Source organism: Enhydra lutris, unplaced genomic scaffold (assembly GCF_002288905.1).
Source record: "Enhydra lutris kenyoni isolate GAN:26980312 unplaced genomic scaffold, ASM228890v2 scaffoldscaffold10, whole genome shotgun sequence".
Lineage (NCBI taxonomy): Eukaryota > Metazoa > Chordata > Mammalia > Carnivora > Mustelidae > Enhydra > Enhydra lutris.
In genome coordinates this window covers 35,824,749-35,842,272 of record NW_019154094.1, presented here as the reverse complement: position 1 = coordinate 35,842,272, position 17,524 = coordinate 35,824,749, and the positions used below count along the sequence as shown (strand labels likewise).

The 17,524-nt window shown below is 41.9% G+C and overlaps 1 protein-coding gene across 2 annotated transcripts in view; it reads right to left on the bottom strand.

Moving 5' to 3' along the window:
- The window catches only part of LOC111144005 (inositol 1,4,5-trisphosphate receptor type 1), a 330,013-nt gene that overhangs the window by 108,918 nt on the left and 203,571 nt on the right, over positions 1 to 17,524 (bottom strand). The gene's annotated exons all lie outside the window — the stretch shown is intronic.

Here is a 17,524-nt window from a genome sequence, read left to right as displayed (position 1 = left end):
TCCCTAACACTAGGGGACATTAGCAAAGCAGCCCGAAACAGCACAGAGCAGCAGGATTCATTCTCAGCTCTATTCTACGTTCAGTCCTGTTAAATGATTCCCAGGCTGCCTCCTGGTCTGGAAGTTTCTGAAAGTCAGAGGCTGTATGGTTCTCCCCCAGACTCTTCCCCAGGGACAAAGTAGTAAGACATGGGAGTTCCTCTGACACCTCACCAGGAGAGGTGAGTGAGACATCTAGCAGACAGAAGGGTGCTGAGATATAGCGGGTGTCTAAAATAGAGGCTCAAGAGTTCTTCTGAAGAGCCGTGCAATGGGAACACGAGTCAGTAGAATTTAAAGTGATTTGTGAATAAGCTCCAAGAATAGGTCTGGAGACTTCAAGTGGGGTGTCTGAAAAATAAGATGGGAGGAAGCAGATGGGAGAGCAGGAAGGGCCCTGAGAGGGGCAGAGAGGCTGGGGTGCCAGAGGCACGTGGGACCAGTGAACAAAGGAGAAAGGTAGAAAACTCCTTAGTTCAGTGTCAAAATCACGTTAAGGTCCCAGGGCTACACTGCCAAGTTTTTCTTCTTTCTTAATTCAGGCTGCTGGTCAAAGACTCCAGGGACAAGTTGGGATGGGATAAATAGGAGTTCAGGAAATGGGAAAATCTCTATTTTCTTCTCTCCTTTCTACCCACAAATAGGTCTCTCACTGTAGTTCAGCAAAGGAGGGTGCATCTATTAGCTCGTGAGACTTGTCACCCACCTTGGCTGCCTGTAAATACAAAATTCTGAAAGGGCTTCCAATAGGGAAGCTATTTATGAGGTTTTCACGTACTTTTAAAATAGATTGCATTTGGTACAATATTCTTTAATGGCTCAGAAAACCACACTTTGGTATAAAGATATAGCTTTGCTGGTGTTTACGTCTCCAGCACCAATACAAACACACAGATGCTCTCCAACGCAGTCGCTGAGAGCACGGGGATTTGAAAGGCTGACTTCATAAAAGGAGAGAAATAGAAATTTCAAAGGATCATTCATGGAAGCCAACCCAGAAAGAAAAGGGGCAAAGAAAAGTTTACCTCCATGCTGAATGTAACTGGAGATTAAATTTGATTTCCTTTTTTTCACCGTAATGGTGTACAGTTTGATTTTCTTTCAGTAACATACAGTCTTTGAATTCCCATGATAGGAAATGGTTGGCAGTAAACCATCTAATTCTCTAACTGGATCCCTCTGGGCATCACAGGAACATTGTCTGAGAGGTAGATGGCTGGGCTGAGACCTATGAGCTGCAACCACTAAAGACAGCCAATGTCACCATCCTGGCAAGCATCTGGATGTATCTTGTCAAAGTCAAAGGCAGGGTGACCATGACCGACCAACCAACAAACACACGTCTTAAAGGAAGTGTCAACTATAGACTTTACAGTCAATTCCAGTTCAGGCAGGAGCAACTCAGATTTTCCACTCTTTAGCTTGAGGGCAATGGTCAGTTTGCAATCAAGCGAGCGGGAGGTAAAGAAAGGAACACATGCCGTCTGGGAACACGTGGACTCCAGGAACAGGAACTTCACATTTATGCAGCCTGGATGCCAACTGAAGTTACAAAGGGATCTCACATTACCATTTTGTCTCTCCTTCCACAGAAAAACCCTAGCGGTTACCATAGCAACTGATGCATCAAATGGTACATTTTTCCCCCATAAGAGAATATCATGAAATGTGCTAATTATGGAAAAACACACACACATACATTCTACCCTACAAACTTTTATTTTTTTTTCCTTCTTAATTATAAGGCTTTTGGCACATATTCACCTCACCTTCTCTCCACACACACAAAAAAGTTTAAGCTGCAAGGGAAAAAAAACCATAGAGCATGTGGGACTTGCCTTTTTTTTTTTTTTTTTTTTTTTAACAAGTTGAGATTTATTCCTTTTCTGAAAGAATAAAGACTGATACTTTTAGGTAAAAAGGGAAAAAGAAAATGGACAACATTATAAAAAGTTATGCAAATCCCTAGTGTAAAAACTTAGGTTCGAGAAAAATTCTGTTTTCTGAGCCAGTGGTTTAATTTAGGAAAAATTAAAATCTGCAGACAAAAGCCTTCCTAATCATCATGATATAAATTACTCAAGAGCACAAGACTTCTCGCACCGTACTAAGATCAGAAACCTGATTGAAGAAAAGGGAAAAAAGAAAAAAAAAAAAAAGACTCTGCAAATAATGTCATTTCTGCAATTTTAACATTTGGCCAGGCAACCCTTTTAAAAATTTTTTTTAATTTTTTTCCAGAAGTTTACACCTATAGCATGCAAACAGATATCAGATGTTTTTCTCTGGTAAGAAATTCCACACACACATTATAATCTAAGACTGAGAAAAGGCAAAGGCCAACAGTTTCTTTGGTAGTAAGTGTCATCTTAGAACAGTGAAAATGGTAACTCAGTGGCGGGAGTAATGAATCAAGCTTCTACCTTGCAGTTTGGTTCAAACAAGTTTCATTTCTATCAGTTCGACTAAGTGGCTAATGATATATAGGGACAGAGCCAAGTGCCAAACAAGGCACTAAGGAGTTAATACTGCCACATACGAACAGGAGAGAAAAAGTGACCTTTTTGGCTTCCTAGGTTCCAGCCACTTGAAAACCGTGTGCTGCAGGAAAGATCAGCCTCTCACATGAGTGGTGAGCCTTTCACACCTTAGTCAGCACTAAGGTCACGCCTCAGTTTAAAAATACCTTCCTTTTGCTACTATCATCTACCAAATCAATTGAAGTGTGTCAGTCTGCAAGGTAACAATACAATAGTTAATATTCCTTGTCATAATCCAGCCACCGTGCTAAGTGCTTCACATGCACAGCTCAGTAGGACAGTCCTAAGGGGCGGAGAATTAGTATCCTCATTTTACAGCAGAAGAAACTGAGGAACAGGGTGGGTCAATCACTTGCTTTAAATCACACAGCTAGGATTTGGCACAGGAAGGCTTGAACCTCTTTCTAATTCCAAAGCTTACATCCTTAGGCAGCATTCAATACTCTGACTCCTGAGAACGTGGGGCATGAGGGATGGCTCTGGGTCTTTACCAGGTACTTCTAAGGCCCATGGTAATTGTTAAAGGACAGGCACGTATGGAAAACACAGGAATGCACAGGGGCTCTTGGTTGACTAACTGCCAGAGAGATCCAGGATGCTGGAGGGGAAAGGCTAAATGCCAGCTCCACAGGAACTACTCTTTGGTCATAGCCTGAGAAATTACAATCACAAAAGAATGCAAAGAATTTGGGATGTGGTGGGACTGGGCAGGGGCTGGGAACTATGAGCAGAACAAAGGTGCATGGGCCACCCATTTATCTCAGGCATAAATCCTCCAGGACACTGATGACCACAGTTCCAAGGCAGTCTTTGTTATACCCCATCTTCCTGTGTCTTAGTTTCCTAATGTGAAATGGGGGATGAAGACTGTGTCACTGAGTCAACGTCAGCACTAACAAAAATTAAATTGATGAGTTAACATATGTAAAAGTCTTAGCACGGTCACTGGCATATGATAAGTACTCAGAAATCCAGGATATCTGGTTTATCTTCCCAAAATGAGTAACATGAATTGGTCAGCATGCTCATGATATAGATAAGCCTTGTAGAAAATGGTTTAGCAATGCATAATGAGCACCTAAAGAAAGTATCTATGCTTTGGCCTAAGAATGCCCCTTCTAGGAATCTACCCAGAGATGTACACATTTCTTCATTTCCTCATCAGAGGAAAATATTACAAACCACTTGTTCATTTGTGGAACTTCATAGAGCTATTAACTTTCAGACTTTGAAAGAAAAGCATCACAGACAATATTAAATGACAACAGCAAGGTATGGAAGTCGTAAACTTAGAATATCCCAAGGACAAAGAAAATGTTCATTGGCACATGATGCACACCTGCGTAAAAAAAGTGGGCAGAGGAAATGTTATATCATTAGCTGCCTTTATAGCAAGTAATACAATTATGAACTTTTTATTAAATTTCTTTTGCTTATTATAAATTAATTGTAATGATAATCAGTGACTTACAGAAAAAAAATTTTTTTTAAAGACTTCACCTAATTAGAGAGCCACTACAGAAAAAGAAGAGAGGTCATGAAAAGCTTACTGGTCATCATTTGGACACTGGCAGGGTCTGTGGCCCAAGTAGGTAGATAATAGGTGGACTCACCAGTTAGCCTCACTGATACAAATGGCTGTGATTGGTCCTGAGCCAATCAGTGCTTTAACACTATCAACACCAACATAAGCTGTCTTTGTATTACAGTGCATGGCTGAGGGAGGCTTTATGGTCATTAGGTCCCAAAGTCCAAGACTACGTACCCTTTTATGGTCTTCCAGTTGCCTCAGGGGGGGGCTCGGCTCAAGCTCCTGCTAAGCACGCAGAGATTCCATTTTAAGTACAACACTAGGCAGACACACCATCTTCAGTATCAGTCACAAATGAAATACACCAAGAGCTCATACTGAGCTAAGAGTTACACAAAAGGATTGGAGGCCTTTTAAAATGTTTCCCGGGCACCTACGAATGCTCAATTACTTTGAATACTGCTTAACAGCTGTCCTGCCCCCAACCCTAATGCACTATTTAAATGAGCAGGTTTCTGACTTTTTGGCCGTATGCTCTATTATGTATTTTTACAGGACCCCAAAAGGGGTTATAATGCAAGACACCAACAGGGCAAGTCCTCACGGTTCATACATGCATAACTGCACAGCACATGCATCAGAACATCAATGCATACACTTCTGAGCAGACACACATATATGGCCCCTCAGCTCTCCCCAACCCACTGGTTCACAGCATTCTAATCAAAGCTGTGAACAGTGAAGAGCTCTGATCAGCATGTTAGACACTGATCATTGTAAAGCAGCTGCAATGCAACTTGGCAATTTGATAATGTTTGTTTTATTTTTAAGATCTTCATTAGACTTTTCTCAAATGAGATACACTTCATTCATGCTTTTACCCTCCCGTGATTTTAGTAGAGCTTCTGAAAGTAAATTTTGATACTTAGAAATAGGTCTCTCCAAAAAGCTTCTCTATGATTTTAGAGGCCTTAATTAATTATAGTGCTTCATTTAACAAGTTTAGTTAGCAACAGGAAGAACAGAAAGAATGCAATGCGAAACCATGACTTTATTAGTAGCTTTCACCAAAACCATGCGTTAATATCCAGGACTTCAAATTTGCATCACCTCTGTACAGAACAGAGTCTGTTCTGTAGAACAAGAGAAAGATCTTGACATTCCGGAGTTGCTCAAATGAGTATTTTACAACTGAGACAGTTTTGTGTGAAAGCCTTCACTCAGAGAGCCCCATCTCCTCACGGGAGGCATGCTCTGGTTTAGCCCCAGCAACTCTGAACTTACTTTCTACATTGAGAGCCTCCTCAATTACAGAAACCATCAGTTCCCAGCCCGGCTAGAAGACTTCCCCCTGCACCTACCACCATGACAGAAATTTCACCACAACAGCTCAGACATTCAACCAAGACAACTGAGAAGCACCCATATTTGCTGTCACTGCAAATATAGGTGAGCAACACACACCTCTGTGGAGTTCTCCGAATCCGGAGCTTGTGGGAGCTAGTTGGGAGTAAAACAAAGCATGTTAGTTATGGCACTTGAATCTTGGGGGCCACAAAGAAATCCAGAGACCAACATCAAGGACAAGACACAGAAGGCAAGATCAAAGATGAGGTGACATGGCTACACCAGGTCTCGAGCAACAGAGGTGAGGAGATACTTTCTCTTTTAAACTGCACTCAATGTGGTCATGATGGAAGAAACCAACTGGCCTAAGATAGGGAAACATATTTAAAATAGGGAAAGAAACAGAAGACTACTAATGACCAAGAAGGAAATAGATCTTTATTAAAAAAAAAAAAAAAAAAAAAAAAAAAAAAAAGACACCAAAGGAAGAACCACTGCACACCTGTGCTTTGTTTGTCCACCGAGAGAGAAAAAGCCATCACAGTGCATACCCAAGGAGTGGGGGAGAGGAAGTGGGGTGGGTAATGGTAACAGAGGTCTCAGGGGCACTCCCCTTCCCAGAGCCCCAAAACCTGTAAAAGACAGCTCCACGAATCTGTCCTCCACAGGGGACGTGCTTGGAGCAGGAAACCGACTGATGTCAGAGGTAACCACCAGACCCTACCCAGATCTCCCTGGACCAAAGTCACGCACCAGGTATGGCTGGCTAGTTCAAGGTACAGTTTGCGACTATGGAATGAGGCCAAGGCTCACGCTTCAAGTGAGTGACCTTGCTGAGGCCAGAGTGTGGCTGTCGGCTGGTGAGCCAGAACAGGTGTTGAAAGCACAGAAGAACTGACACTGTGAGATCTGGTAGTGTTTCAACCCAGCCCAGTGCTACCGCTTTGGTGGTTTGATCCCCTAGATGGAAAAAAAATGTTCTCCATAGAAGACTGTCGTTATGTAATTTCACGGTTTCTGTCTTGTTTTCTATTTCTGAACAGGTAAAATGAAGAAAAGATACAGGAGATCTCTTTAAGTACAAAGATTAAAGTCATTCTCCAAGGACAGTGGGGCATACGTGGAGGGCTGCTCACTCACTTAGGGACAGAAGAATTTTCAGACATGAGCACAACTCCACTAGCCTCAGGGAAAAAAATTATCTCCAGAGTCTTGAGCTTCATGTTGGGGTGGGGAGACATAGAGTGGCAGGAAGGACTGACACATGGCAAGGAAAATAAAAACAGAAATCAGTTATAGGCCTTTTCAAGATATAAATAATATCACAACCCAAGACTCTGTTCTTAAATTCTGTATGCTCTAGGCTAAAGAACTGAAACTGTACAAACGTATTTGCTATCTCCCTTAGTGCAGAAGGGACAATGAGACAAAGCAGAATTAAAGCAATAACCCACGTATTTTAGAGCAGCCAGATACCAATGGAAAAACAGGTTACTTTCTACTATTTGCACTGGCTACATTCCCACTAACATATCCTTTTATACTGATCCCACAGGATTAGAACAAAAAGATTATAGGCACCGGTTTATGGCAGGAACCCACAGAGCTACACTATGCTACTCCTTTGCCAATCAAAAGTTAAAGGAAACCAAGAAGATTGAATTGCAAGTGGTAGCGTTTGGTTTTGTTTTTAAAATTTTCTTGTTTGAGGTCCCTTTGTCTGAAGAAGTATTGTGAATACTTCTAGAATGCCCATAGGTAGTGTATGGCTATTTCTTAATCACTCAGACATCAGTGATTTCTGACATGTTTTATGATTGTATACTCACTCTACTGCTTCCCTAAACTACTGTCATGCTTGTTTTAAAATTAATTTCCAAAATAATAATTAAAATTATCTTTTTTTCCTTGAACATTTCATGAAGCCTTTTAAGAAAACAGAGGATGCTTTGCAGCCTCAGGATTCACTAGAGTGGATAGAAAGACTATCCATTCCTAAAAGAGAACAGAAAACCCAAGAGTGCTACACAGGGTCATGTGTCCATAAGCGCATCCAGGCGTTGGTTCTGTGAGAACCTGAGCCAGGCACCGAACCTCTCCGGGCTTCCACATTCTGACCTGGAGTTCAAGGAGACTGGAGCAGATATTCTTTAGGACTTCTTCCAGTTAAAACATTAAACAATGCTTGGTATATTTTCAGTAAACTTCATTTCATAATATCTAACAGCAAGTTCCCTAAATATAACACAACATGCTAGGACATAAAATGATTTCAGGCATGGCAAAGGCCAAACCATATCTGGCACACGATTTGGCAAAAAAAAAAAAAAAAAAAAAAAAAACCAAAAAACAAAACAAAACAAAAACAACAAAACCCAAGAGCCTTTACCAGTACTTTCTTCTAAGAGGATTTCAGCTCGATTTCCTTGAGGATGAGGTTATTTTATGGCAGTAAGTTTTGAAAAACAGAAGCATATTTATAATAAGCTACATTGTTCAAATAAGATAAAAGCTACAGGGGTGCCTGGGTGGCTCAGTGGGTTAAAGCCTCTGCCTTCAGCTCAGGTCATGATCTCAGGGTCCTGGGATCAAGCCCCACATTGGACTCTCTGCTCGGCAGGGAGCCTGCTTCCCCCCCCCACCCCTGCCTGCCTCTCTGCTTACCACCCCTGCCTGCCTCCCTGCCTACTTATGATCTCTGTCAAATAAATAAAATCTTAAAAAAAAAAGCTACATAAATACAAAATATAAGACCCAAACCAGAACATAATGTTTAAATAATGAAGTGATTTTTCACAGCACATTTTTAATATCAATTTTTTTTTTTTCCATGAAGGGGCATCCTCAATGAGCACACATTAAAGAGGTATGTTTTGAGAAAATGGTCATGTCTGAATTTGGACAAGTCTTGTCTTCCTGACCTTAGTCCCAGGCACTGACACCTCCAATCAAGGCAGAGCCTCCCAAACCAGCAGGTGATGAACAGTGGTCTGATGTCGCCTGGTTTTGAACCTGGAAATCCACTACTGCACCCTATTGCCTTTCTGTATTTCTTTACTGATCTTATGTGCCAATTGAAATCTTTTGCTGACCTCGTCTAGTCAATTGACTAGCTTTTAAGTAGGAATTAAAAATGAATCTCAAGTCACTAAATCCCAAGCAGCCTTCTTGGATGAGACCACAAATCAAGTCCCCGGAACCATGGTACTTGAGTAGTATCAAGTATGTGCTTGTGCGACACAGACATGCTTGCTTACAACATGTAACATACCTAATATTTTATCTTAGGATAGATTTCTACTATGAATGAAAGATACCATACCTTCTCATCTTTAAAAAAAAAAAAAAAAAGAAAAAGCCCCTGGTCTTCCTAGAGTTACTATTTCCGGTGTATGTACAACAGTACCCGTTCACATGCATACATACGTTTCACGTATGCCTCCAACAGGATAGTGCAGACCACAGCCTTATAAAAAAAAAAAAATAAAAAAACAAGACCTTTTGTTTTCCATTGCCATTTACATAAATCTTTCCATTAACCATGGGCTTCTAGAATTTTCCTTTGAAAGATGAGGTCTTCTTCCATGGACCATCCCCAGCAGAAGCTGAATACAGTTCAAGAAACGCCAAAGTACTATGGCCCTCCTATTCAGCACATCAAAGGGAATGTATGAACTCCAACACCCGTGAATTGGCCTCCAGTTCCTCTTCACCCACTCAAAACCTCAGAGGAGGGAAGCCAACCAGCTAGCCAACAGCAGACAGGCTTGCAAATATGTTTGCTGGGACCCTTCCTTCCTGAGCCTTTGCAACCCACCTTGAGAGACCAGAAAACTTTAAAGAAAATTGAGCTAAAATACGTGATCTAGCATTTCAGCAGAACGATTTTAAACCTTCACATCTGCTAACACAATGCCCTTTATTAATGGCATTTGTTTTTAGGAACCAAGTAAGAAGTAAAAATTTAGCCCCAATGATGCAGTTTCACCTTTACAGAACACGTTCATCGGAACTCAAGAGCAGAATTCATTTTAAAAAAATGCATTCTGACTTGACTAAATTATACAATTTCAGTCACCGCGGAATAATCTCAGCATCAAAACACAGACACAGATACACACATGCACACACACCCCAACCAACCTCCCCATCCCTCAAAATCCTCCTGCAACAGCTTCTGTGTGCTCGGAGTTGAGCTCGCTTGCTGTATGGTTGCTAGTGTCTAACAGTAAACAGCCCTGCTGCATTTATTGGCAATTACTGCTGAAGGTCACACATCAGCAGTGAGCCTAAATTCCAGGAAAAAAAGCAGCTCTTATGTAACTACCGCCTGAATGTTGGCAGGTGCCCAAACCCAGCAGTTCACAGCAATGCAAAAAAGTAGGACACCTCCAGCCTGGGTTCGATGTCATGAGCACGCCCCCTGAAGGTGAAACTGAATAATTCTTGTGTTTCTCTTTTCTCCCCCTCCTCCTGAATTTTACAGAGTTCTCCTTCGGTGGCATCCTTGGGTTGCAGAAGAAGCTCAAGGTGGGATGAGTTGAGGGTTCACTTGAAGCAGGAGGCAGCCACCCTTAAACCAGTGGGAATGCCACTCTAGCTTTTCTGTTGCGGTGCAGGAAGGCCAGGTTGCTAGCTGACACCAGTGGTGCTGGAGATTTCAGGGTTCCAAGTGACAGTGATGAAATGGGGATCACATCTCAAATACGAAGAAATGCTGCTTGCCCCACTGAGCTACAGCACACGCGTTCCCAACACACCACGCTCCCTGCTACAGACACATATGTGAAAATGAGGCGGATTGCAGTTCTGTCTTACTGACTGCACCTCAGGTTTGAATACTGGATTGAAATCATCTGTTTGGTTCGCACAGCACTTTACAGTTCAGAAAGGTGATTCACAGCACTTGACAGTTTAGAAAGCTGCTGGTGCTGCCCACCTGTTCTCACCTGACCTCCTAAGCTCTTAGGTGACCTCCCTACTTAGGTAGAAGTTCCCAAATTATGGGTTCTCATAACCCAACCCCAGGTACTTCTCCATTCTGGCAATTCTCATGGTTGACAGCTGTCACTGATCAGTAATTTGTACTACTAGCCATCTCCCCCACACAACTGTGGACTTCAGAAGAGCAGACACTGCCTTTTCGGGGCCATCCCCATAGTCCTACCCCCTCACACCATGCCTGGAATGTAACGGGTTTTCAAATATTAGTCATATAACTGAGTATCTTTAGCATCAACTGGTATCCATGTAAAGCCAAGAATGGGTAGGCAATGGGAACTTTTGGGGGGTGATAGATATCCTATCTTGATTTGTGTGTATACATATGTAACAATTCATCAAGCTATAAATGTTAAGAGTGAGCTGAAGGGACACCAACCCAAGTATGGTAGTTTCCTTATCCCCTCCACTCAATCTGTACCCCATCAACCAACACCCCAAGTAAAAGATAAAATTAAGGGGGTAGGATGGACACTGTGCCTCTTTATTTGCCAAAAGAAGGAAAGAAAGAAAGAAGGAAGGAAGGAAGAAAGGGAGAAAGAAGAAAAAAGAGAAAGAAACCAAACCTCCTCTTCCTGGTTTCAAATGAAATTTTGTTCTAAAAGACAGCTGGAGGGCTCCATACCATTCCCTTTCCTTACAGGGACTCCATGACTCTGTCCTCCTTTCACCCTGATTTCTCAGGGCACTGACAGAGACACAGAGGTGCTCTGCTTTTTCACAAGTCATTCACAGCACGTCTCCTTCCTTGAGATGCCCGAAGGGCCTCTACCACCAAAAGGGAGCGGCCCTCCCCCAATCAGGGGTTCACGGGATCACCATATACACCCTACACTATTTTAGGGGCTATTCCCCACCATGTTTAGAATTCCACATTGGTTTGCAAGTTAGGTGTGAGGCCTTGCCTGTATCATGGGCCAGCATGAACTCTCATTAAGCTTCTACTGAACCCCAGCTGTGGGCTGCAGGTCTCCACCAGCACACACTGACAAAAGGCTTGGTAGAGGAGAAACCACAGGAGCTGCGGCAGTTTCCCAAATAGCCATTGACGAAAAAGGCCAATCAGCCATCTCTGCTTAGGGGACCAGATCCGAGAGCCTGAGTGACTGGGGACGGAGTGCTGGTGTCTCAGGGCTCTGACAGTTGCCAGGGGTAACAATGGAGAGGGGATCCGCAGTTGCTTCCTCAGGGAATTTTCAAAGAATCCAAGTGGCTGCCAGAACATTCTTCTTTTATAAACAGACAGTATTCTATTTCCTAGAGTATAATTATAAACACACCTGCTCCAACTGTGGAATCTTTCCATAAGCAAGCAATAAACTCCCAGCCAGGAGACCCAAGTTCTATCTTGAGCAAGCAAACACATCAACTGATTACTATGGTGCAAAACAGTGTATTAATAACATTGCGGACTCCAATTAGGGAAGGTGTTCCTTTCCTGACTTCATTTGTACTTAAGCAAATAGAAACACAACTTCAGTACTTCAGAGGAAAAGTTTGAATCAGGGAGGCATATACAACTCCAGGTAGAAATAAGAGGAATGAGAGATGCCAACATGCAAATTCAGCATGAGGTATTTTTCTGGCACAGAAATAACCAGGAAGAGAAAGAACGTGCCAGGAAATGCCAAAAATCACTAGTTAGAGCCATCCATTAAGCCTTTACTGTACCAACTTTTCTCACCTTCTCTGCATCCCAGAGGACATGGCCTCCTCCTGGTCCAAGTTTGATTACTCTAAGGAAAAGTCCGTGCTTCCAGAGTTTACTGTGGTAGAAAAGCAAGCACACCAGGACAGGAGCTGAGCCGGCAGTGTGTTAGCTTTAATTCAGCCACTATCCGGCTGTGTAAGCTAAGTCCAGTCACTTAACCACTCTGAGCTCCGTTCCTGAGGGAACCAAACCAAATTCAGAACCACTTCTTTCAGTTCTCAGTCTGTGATTCAAACTCTCCTTAAGTAAATCTGAACCATCTCTTAATAGTTCTGAAAGGACGGTGGTGGGTTTTAGAATAGACAAACACATTCGTTCTGGCAGCTCTATCCCACCCAAAGTAAGGTAGGAATTGGTCTATCAAAGGAAGTAACAGATGTCTAAAGAGGTAGAGCAGGAAAGGGATTTTGAAAAAGTCCAATAAAAAATGTTTTCCCAGGGTGCTCAATTTCCCTCATTTGTATATTTTAATTGTTTAACATGCATTGACACCTAAACATACGGCAGGGAATGATGAAAAATATTCACCAAACAAGCAGTATTTCAGAGGCCCCCAAATCCCAAATAAAATGACTTCACTTATTGGTCCCCAGGGCAACTGTGGTTAGTAAAACCAATTAGATACATAAGCAGAGAATCCACGAGACAACATTTCAATGTCCTGACCTCTAGGTAGTTTTCCTGGATGAAAAGCCACAGATCCAGTATATTCTTAATCCCATTGTAAACCTAGACAGTCTCAACGAGCACTTTGGAATTCACAGTGCACCTAGACAAAATTTTATATGATCCCTCATACTCAATACCTTCCAACATGTGGACCAAGAGAACAGTGTTTTGGTTTTTTACCCCTTTCAAACTATACAAATGGGGTTATTTCTTTTTGCATTGAGGCTTTGCATCCAGATAGAACAGCTCTTTGTAAGTATGAACACTGAGTTGCAGAGATAGGTTAATGACAAGCATCAACAACAAATTTAGTTGAGATTCCAAACAGTGAATGACTGAAATCTTATCACAGTTTAGAAAATCTTTATCTAGATTCTGATGGGATCTCCAAGGACAAATGGCAAACAAACTCATGGGAAATGCTCAGACAAGACACAAAAGACTCAACTCAGGCCCAGAAGGCACACTACACAAAGTCAGATACTAGATGCTTCGGAGACTGGGGGACAGACCACAGTGTTCACTGGAAGGGTGTCATGGAAACATCACCATGGGACATTAAAAAAAAAAAATGAAATTAGGACCTCAGCATTATCCAATTCATCAATGGAAATGAGCTGGAAAAGAAAAAAAGAGGGGAGAAAAAGAAGGAAATGTTAGGAAGTATCAGCAAGTGAAGTGTTAGAAACTTTGTCTTAGAGCTGAGTCTCCCACGTTGGAGTGCTGTTAGATGGGGGCCATCTGAAGGAGTGCAGGGATCTGGGGCATTGACCACCATCACTCACAGTGACATCTGCTCTGCACTATGCCACTCAGGATGGGGCAGGATGCTGCCACACTGTGTTCACTTGGCAGGTAGCAAACCTTCCAGGTCATTTACCCAAGGGGGCTGAGAGGTGCACATTCCCCCTCTCTTGCAGATATGAAAACTTGAACTGAGCTGCGAGCAAGGGCCAATTACCCAATCAAGAACCATGTTCATTTGGAAGAGGGTGGGAAAGAGGAGAGCCAAAGATGATATAGTTGGATCAACACAGCTTAGGAGAAAATTCTTTCTTTCGATTCATTTTACCATTCCATAGGACTCTGGGGGGCTCAGAAACCAGGTTCCATTTCAGCAAATAGCATGACAACAAATCCTAAGAGCAGAAGCTCCAAATCCTAGAACTACTGATGACTTAAAAAAGAAAAGCACATTTTCCCCCAAAGATGATTAGAGCCAATTCAAGTGATATTAGTAACAAGTAAATGATTAGCATCAAGTTCAAGAAAAAGAAAAAAAAAACTAGAGCATTATTCAAAATTGTGCTTGTTTAAAAGGCGAGAGATAGGGGCGCCTGGGTGGCTCAGTGGGTTAAGCCGCTGCCTTCAGCTCAGGTCATGATCTTAGGGTCCTGGGATCGAGTCCCGCATCAGGCTCCCTGCTCAGCAGGGAGCCTGCTTCCCTCTCTCTCTGCCTGCCTCTCCATCTACTTGTGATCTCTCTCTCTGTCAAATAAATAAATAAAATCTTTAAAAAAAAAAAAAGGCGAGAGATAATCCTCAAGTTGTTTTTTTGTTTTGTTTTGTTTTGTTTTGTTTTTATTTGACGGAGAGAGAGATCACAAGTAGGCAGAGAGGCAGGCAGAGAGAGAGGAAGGGAAGCAGGCTCCCTGCCGAGCAGATAGCCGGATGTGGGGCTCGATCCCAGGGCTCGATCCCAGGACTCCGGGATCATGACCTGAGCTGAAGGCAGAGGCTTTAACCCACTGAGCCACCCAGGCACCCTCTCAAGTTGTTTTTATTATGCTTTGTTAATAGTACATTTGCAAATTTAAGTTCCTTAATAGAAATCCTGGTAGCTGGAAATGCTAATAGTTCATTCACCTAGAGAAAAGAAGCATTGGTAATTAACAGGTACTGTCAATTTGTATGAGAAAACCCTGACATTACCTGAGATCAAAAATTCTCTAGTAGTAAAACAGCTACTATTATTCAGAAGACAAAATAGATTTTAAATAAGTTCTGAGATAACCTTTTATATTAATTCTTGGCTTCTGAATTTCTTTCCAAAGCTCTCTAATAAAAAAACCTACAGTAGACAACAGAGAAGCCAATATATAACATATAACATAACTATGCTCTCTTTTCAAGCCAGGTCTAAGGGCATTTAGATGTTCTTTGAGTTATAGAGAGATTCAGATTAAATTTTGGAGATGTTTAGCTATGGGAATTTATTTGTTTTTGTTTTTTAATAAAGATATAGTTTAATTTGTGGATTAAACACAGGCATGTGATATGATGAGCACTGGGTGTTATATTCAACTAATGAATCATTGAACATTATATAAAAAACTAATGATGTACTAGGTTAATTGAGTTTAAAATTTTTTTTTAAAAAGCAGAGTTTAGTTTAGTAGGCACTGCTAGAATAGCTGTAAAGTCCTGTTATCATTTTAAGGTTTATTAACCTTGAATACAAAGGACAGCAAGACATTGTGAGCATCACACAAAAACATATTTCATTGTTATTTTGGTGATCATTTTTAATATTTATATTTACCACTCTAAGAGACAAATACTCATTGCTACTCCTTTGCATTTTAGAGACATAATAAAGATGATTTTTTTAAATTCCTAAATGAGCATGATTAAATTTTTGTGATAATCTTCTTCTAGCAGCCTTGAGCTTGGCTTCCTGTATGATAGTTCTTAGACAGGCACCTATCAGGGAGCTGACCAAGAACAGAGGACTGACCACTGGCTACTCACCGATTTGAGGCTTTCTTTTGGGACCTGACCAGAACCACAGGTTGTGGAGGATCCTGGGACAACCGTAATTTGTCAAGCCAGTTGGCATCAAGTGGACACTGTTTTCAATTAGGTGAGACATCACAACTCAGCTGATGTTTAAATTTTGCTACCCGCAGTGCTGTCAGAGCCACTAGCTCATGTCATTTACATAATGATGGAACATGGTCGAAACTCAAATGTTACACTTGTGGGTGGACTTCCGAACATTCAGATGTTGTCAATCACCAATGATACAGTGGAGAAGACCCTGAAGTCAGAGTGTTCTGGTTTGAATTCCTGGCTCCTCCATTCCTGTGTGGCCTCAGGCAAGTTTCTGAACCTCTCTGAGCCTAAGTTTTCTCCGCATGTATAAAACAATAACAATACTGCTACCTCTGAGGCTGACCTGCTGTAAGGTAATACATATGTTTAGTACAGCGGCTGGCATATAATAAGAATTCAAAGAATGTGACTTATTTAAGACATACTTTAGGACACTAATGGGTACATAAGGCATTTAAAAAATGTAAGTCAGTGTTACAGTGATTCTGTTACATTTTAGTCTGTCTAATAATATGGGTGGCAGTACTGAGTAGCTTTTTTTTCAGGCAAGTAGATCTATACAAGCACACTAATATCTCAACATTTTTTAACAGGATAATAAAGAACTATCTCAACTTTCATTTTCATCTGTGACCTTGACAATCCTAAATATTGAATGAAAACAGAGACAAATAAAGGCATCTATGTCTCTTTAAGGATTATGGCTTAGAAGACAAGAAAACTTGGCCCAAAGATAGGGTGGACACCACCTGAGGGGTGGGACAAAAGGGCAGTGCACTGCTATTTGGGACCCTGGCTTTCAGTCTTGATCTTGTCATGCACTTGCCACGTGACCCTGGTAAGTCACTTCAGCTCTCCGCCATGGCCTCCTAGTGTGCAGAGGAAGAGTGGGACAGAGTGATGCCAAACTAGACTATGGCCATGAAAACTCAGGATAGGGCAGGGAGGCAGAACAATTCTGGATATCCCAGGAGGGTGTTAGTCATGGGACAAATTCCACTGAAGAGACAACTAATAGGAAAATTGGGCCAGGAAGACGGAAATGACCTCACACTTGCCCTTGTGCCCTGAGCAACCAGTCCAAAGAACACCTCATTTATTTTATCAACCAAAGCCAACTGGTTTGCCTGAGAAAGGTTAGTTTCTTGGCTCTGGGTTCCTTCCACCCTTAAAGGAGCTGGCCCGCCCCATACATCATGCATCTGTAGTCAAACAGGAACAGCCAGCAAATCATCAAAATCATTTTCAAAAAGCCTTAATAAAACAGGACAAATTTAATACCCACTACCGGATCAGAAGAAACAGAGATAGTTTAGCACAACCTCACTCTCTTGCACCAACTCTTTTACATTCAATTAATGTGAATAGTTAAGTAGCATTTTCCCACAAAGCATAGGGCCAGAAGCATTCTAAGTATGTGCCATAGGTATTGAAGCTGTTGACTAACATGGGTTTCTGGAATGTCTTCCTTGGTTGCATGACCTTTTCCCACATTTGCTTATGGTATTTTCACTTTCGTGAAGGGGGATGACAGCCCCAGCCAGACTGGAAAGACATGCCATCTTTCCTTTAAGCCTGTCTCTGCTTGGGTGTGGCTACTTCCTTCACCAGCTGAAGAAAAAAATGTGAGCCAAGGCCTGAGAATCTCTTCTAAACTGTGACAATTTACTCTTTCATAGTGACCTCCACCTCCTGCCCTCTTAAAGCTGTAGGCTCAATTGTTTTTCATGAGCTTTATAACAGACAATTTTACAACATCTCAGATCCAGTATCTCCCACGGTCTGTGATATTCTCCCAGTTAGCAAACAGGCAGGGAAAGCTGGTGGGGAGAAGCATGTCTTCCACGTGGC